This window comes from Limanda limanda, chromosome 6 (assembly GCF_963576545.1).
Source record: "Limanda limanda chromosome 6, fLimLim1.1, whole genome shotgun sequence".
Lineage (NCBI taxonomy): Eukaryota > Metazoa > Chordata > Actinopteri > Pleuronectiformes > Pleuronectidae > Limanda > Limanda limanda.
The window spans coordinates 30,070,206-30,075,205 of record NC_083641.1 but is presented as its reverse complement, the minus strand read 5'-3'; the positions used below and the strand labels follow the sequence as shown (position 1 = coordinate 30,075,205).

The 5,000-nt window shown below is 48.2% G+C and overlaps 1 protein-coding gene across 1 annotated transcript in view; it reads left to right on the top strand.

The window, feature by feature from the left end:
* The window catches only part of plekhg2 (pleckstrin homology domain containing, family G (with RhoGef domain) member 2), a 49,621-nt gene that overhangs the window by 9,930 nt on the left and 34,691 nt on the right, over positions 1-5,000 (top strand). The window lies entirely within an intron of this gene.

Sequence of the window (5,000 nt, the reverse complement as noted above, 5' to 3'; positions counted from 1 at the left end):
GAAACAAAAACTATATCTGTGGTGAAAAAGTGGAAAAAGAGGATTGAAAGCTGTCGCCCTTTTCCTTTTGTTTGTCAGTGACCTTCCGACCTCTGATGGAGCACACACACACACACACACACACACACACACACACACACACACACACACACACACACACACACACACACACACACACACACACACTCACACACACATACACACTTGTAGGGTAACTGTTGGGAGGAAAGTGAGTTGAGGAATGTCTGAGTTTGGAATAACTCTGTCAGGAACAGTGCCAGCCAACCACCACTGTTTACCCTGTGTGTGTCTGTGTGTGTCTGTGTGTGTGTGTGTGTGTGTGTGTGTGTGTGTGTGTGTGTGTGTGTGTGTGTGTCTGTGTGTGTGTGTGTGTGTGTGTGTGTGTGTCTGTGTGTGTGTGTCTGTGTGTGTGTGTGTGTGTGTGTGTGTGTGTGTGTGCTTCTATATTTTCTAGGGTTCACACTTGCTTACATCTACTTTTGTTTGTGTATGCATTCCACCAGTGTGTGTGTGTGTGTTTACCTATGCGGTTGTGTTTGTCCAGTATAAACCTGGGACTGGTCCTGCTGGTGAACTGGTTGCTCAGGAGAAACAGATGTGGTGAAGAATGTCAGCGTGTGTTCACAGAGTTTAATCACTTCAGAGAGAAGCTGCAGCCGGACGTGAAGCAGCCAACACTCAAATTATAAATCAAGACATCGACCGTCACCGTGACAACAGGGTTTCGTCCTGAGCAGCTGGAAACCAATCAGAAACCAGAGATGTTCCGTCGATATGGTCACATGACATCACATCCTCACAGTGAGGTGCAGTAAATAACTTTTATTATTTAAAGGATCTCTTTGTATGTGTTTGCTGTTGCTATGGTTGAAACATCTCGGATGCAGGCGCTGGCGTCCTGTGGAGGTCCCGCCCATCCACCCACTTGACCAGCCACCTGTCAATCATAGCAACTTAGCCCGTTTTTATATCATCAATTAACTAATTATAACGAAAACAGAAACATGAGAACAAACATCAGTGTGTCAGAGTGAGTCCATGTGAGGAACCAGCAGGACAACGTGTGGAAGCTTCCCAGTGAGCGAGTGGACGAGGTTTCTAACACGTGACGTGAAGCTGGAAGAACTCAAACATCTCAGGATGAAGAGTCTGAAACAGCTGATGTGTGAGAAACAGCTTCTGAAGGAGAAACAGCTTCTGAAGGAGAAGCGGCTTCTGAAGGAGAAGCAGCTTCTGAAGGAGAACCAGCTTCTGAAGGAGAAACAGCTTCTGAAGGAGAAGCAGCTTCTGGAGGAGAAGCAGCTTCTGAAAGAGAAACAGCTTCTGAAGGAGAAACAGCTTCTGAAGGAGAAGCAGCTTCTGAAGGAGAAGCAGCTTCTGAAGGAGAAACGGCTTCTGGAGGAGAAGCAGCTTCTGAAGGAGAAACAGCTTCTGAAGGAGAAGCAGCTTCTGAAGGAGAAACAGCTTCTGAAGGAGAAGCAGCTTCTGAAGGAGAAACAGCTTCTGAAGGAGAAGCAGCTTCTGAAGGAGAAGCAGCTTCTGAAGGAGAAGCAGCTTCTGAAAGAGAAACAGCTTCTGAAGGAGAAGCAGCTTCTGAAGGAGAACCAGCTTCTAAAGGAGAACCAGCTTCTGAAGGAGAAGCAGCTTCTGAAGGAGAAGCAGCTTCTGAAGGAGAAACAGCTTCTGAAGGAGAAACAGCTTTTGGAGGAGAAGCAGCTTCTGAAAGAGAAGCAGCTTCTGAAGGAGAAGCAACTACTGAAGGAGAAGCAGCTTCTGGAGGAGAAGCAGCTTCTGAAGGAGAAACAGCTTCTGAAGGAGAAACAGCTTCTGAAGGAGAAACAGCTTCTGAAGGAGAAACAGCTTCTGGAGGAGAAACAGCTTCTGAAGGAGAAGCGGCTTCTGAAGGAGAAGCGGCTTCTGAAGGAGAAGCAGCTTCTGAAGGAGAACCAGCTTCTGAAGGAGAAACAGCTTCTGAAGGAGAAGCAGCTTCTGGAGGAGAAGCAGCTTCTGAAAGAGAAACAGCTTCTGAAGGAGAAACAGCTTCTGAAGGAGAAGCAGCTTCTGAAGGAGAAGCAGCTTCTGAAGGAGAAACGGCTTCTGGAGGAGAAGCAGCTTCTGAAGGAGAAACAGCTTCTGAAGGAGAAGCAGCTTCTGAAGGAGAAACAGCTTCTGAAGGAGAAGCAGCTTCTGAAGGAGAAACAGCTTCTGAAGGAGAAGCAGCTTCTGAAGGAGAAGCAGCTTCTGAAGGAGAAGCAGCTTCTGAAGGAGAAGCAGCTTCTGAAAGAGAAACAGCTTCTGAAGGAGAAACAGCTTCTGAAAGAGAAACAGCTTCTGAAGGAGAAGCAGCTTCTGAAGGAGAACCAGCTTCTAAAGGAGAACCAGCTTCTGAAGGAGAAGCAGCTTCTGAAGGAGAAGCAGCTTCTGAAGGAGAAACAGCTTCTGAAGGAGAAACAGCTTTTGGAGGAGAAGCAGCTTCTGAAAGAGAAGCAGCTTCTGAAGGAGAAGCAACTACTGAAGGAGAAGCAGCTTCTGGAGGAGAAGCAGCTTCTGAAGGAGAAACAGCTTCTGAAGGAGAAACAGCTTCTGAAGGAGAAACAGCTTCTGAAGGAGAAACAGCTTCTGGAGGAGAAACAGCTTCTGAAGGAGAAGCGGCTTCTGAAGGAGAAGCGGCTTCTGGAGGAGAAGCAGCTTCTGGAGGAGAAACAGCTTCTGGAGGAGAAGCAGCTTCTGAAGGAGAAACGGCTTCTGAAGGAGAAGCAGCTTCTGAAAGAGAAACAGCTTCTGAAGGAGAAACAGCTTCTGAAGGAGAACCAGCTTCTGGAGGAGAAACAGCTTCTGGAGGAGAAGCAGCTTCTGAAGGAGAAACGGCTTCTGAAGGAGAAACAGCTTCTGAAAGAGAAACAGCTTCTGAAGGAGAAGCAGCTTCTGAAGGAGAACCAGCTTCTAAAGGAGAACCAGCTTCTGAAGGAGAAGCAGCTTCTGAAGGAGAAGCAGCTTCTGAAGGAGAAACAGCTTCTGAAGGAGAAACAGCTTTTGGAGGAGAAGCAGCTTCTGAAAGAGAAGCAGCTTCTGAAGGAGAAGCAACTACTGAAGGAGAAGCAGCTTCTGGAGGAGAAGCAGCTTCTGAAGGAGAAACAGCTTCTGAAGGAGAAACAGCTTCTGAAGGAGAAACAGCTTCTGAAGGAGAAACAGCTTCTGGAGGAGAAACAGCTTCTGAAGGAGAAGCGGCTTCTGAAGGAGAAGCGGCTTCTGGAGGAGAAGCAGCTTCTGGAGGAGAAACAGCTTCTGGAGGAGAAGCAGCTTCTGAAGGAGAAACGGCTTCTGAAGGAGAAGCAGCTTCTGAAAGAGAAACAGCTTCTGAAGGAGAAACAGCTTCTGAAGGAGAAACAGCTTCTGGAGGAGAAACAGCTTCTGAAGGAGAAGCAGCTTCTGGAGGAGAAGCAGCTTCTGGAGGAGAAGCAGCTTCTGAAAGAGAAACAGCTTCTGAAGGAGAAACAGCTTCTGAAGGAGAAACAGCTTCTGGAGGAGAAACGGCTTCTGAAGGAGAAGCGGCTTCTGAAGGAGAAGCGGCTTCTGGAGGAGAAGCAGCTTCTGGAGGAGAAACAGCTTCTGGAGGAGAAGCGGCTTCTGAAGGAGAAGCGGCTTCTGGAGGAGAAACAGCTTCTGAAGGAGAAGCAGCTTCTGAAAGAGAAACAGCTTCTGAAGGAGAAGCAGCTTCTGAAGGAGAAGCAGCTTCTGAAGGAGAAGCAGCTTCTGAAAGAGAAGCAGCTTCTGAAGGAGAAGCAACTACTGAAGGAGAAGCAGCTTCTGGAGGAGAAGCAGCTTCTGAAGGAGAAGCAGCTTCTGAAGGAGAAGCAGCTACTGAAGGAGAAGCAGCTTCTGAAGGAGAAGCAGCTTCTGGAGGAGAAGCAGCTTCTGAAGCAGAAGCAGCTTCTGAAGGAGAAGCAGCTTCTGAAGAGAAACAGCTTCTGGAGGAGAAACAGCTTCTGAAGGAGAAGCAGCTACTGAAGGAGAAACAGCTTCTGGAGGAGAACCAGCTTCTGGAGGAGAAGCAGCTTCTGAAGGAGAAACAGCTTCTGGAGGAGAAACAGCTTCTGAAGGAGAAACAGCTTCTGAAGGAGAAGCAGCTTCTGAAGGAGAAGCAGCTTCTGGAGGAGAAACAGCTTCTGAAGGAGAACCAGCTTCTGAAGGAGAACCAGCTTCTGGAGGAGAAACAGCTTCTGGAGGAGAAACAGCTTCTGGAGGAGAAGCAGCTACTGAAGGAGAAACATCTTCTGGAGGAGAAGCAGCTTCTGAAGGAGAAACAGCTTCTGGAGGAGAAACAGCTTCTGACGGAGAAGCAGCTTCTGGAGGAGAAACAGCTTCTGAAGGAGAAGCAGCTTCTGGAGGAGAAACAGCTTCTGAAGGAGAAGCAGCTTCTGGAGGAGAAACAGCTTCTGAAGGAGAAGCAGCTTCTGGAGGAGAAGCAGCTTCTGGAGGAGAAGCAGCTTCTGAAGCAGCTTCTGAAGGAGAAACAGCTTCTGAAGGAGAAGCAGCTTCTGAAGGAGAAGCAGCTTCTGAAGAGAAGCAGCTTCTGGAGGAGAAGCAGCTTCTGAAGGAGAAACAGCTTCTGAAGGAGAAGCAGCTTCTGAAGGAGAAACAGCTTCTGAAGGAGAAACAGCTTCTGAAGGAGAACCAGATCCAGCAGAGGACAACCTGACGTCGGCCTGCTGCTAATCAAGGGAACAGAGAAGAAGAAGAAGAAGACTGAAACCTTCTGATGAATCCAGTTTAGGTTCTGGATAAGAAAAGCCAAAGTCCCTCTGACGTCTGAGTGTAACTGATCTACACTGTTTACACTAGTGAAGAAGAAGAAACACTCGTGGAGGTCGTTGCCTCATCTTCATCAAACACCAGCGCTGTCGGCCATGATGCTCACATGGATGAAGTCATCGCCTCGGAACGAGCTGCTGCTCCCCCAGGAAGAGACGTGTGTGTGT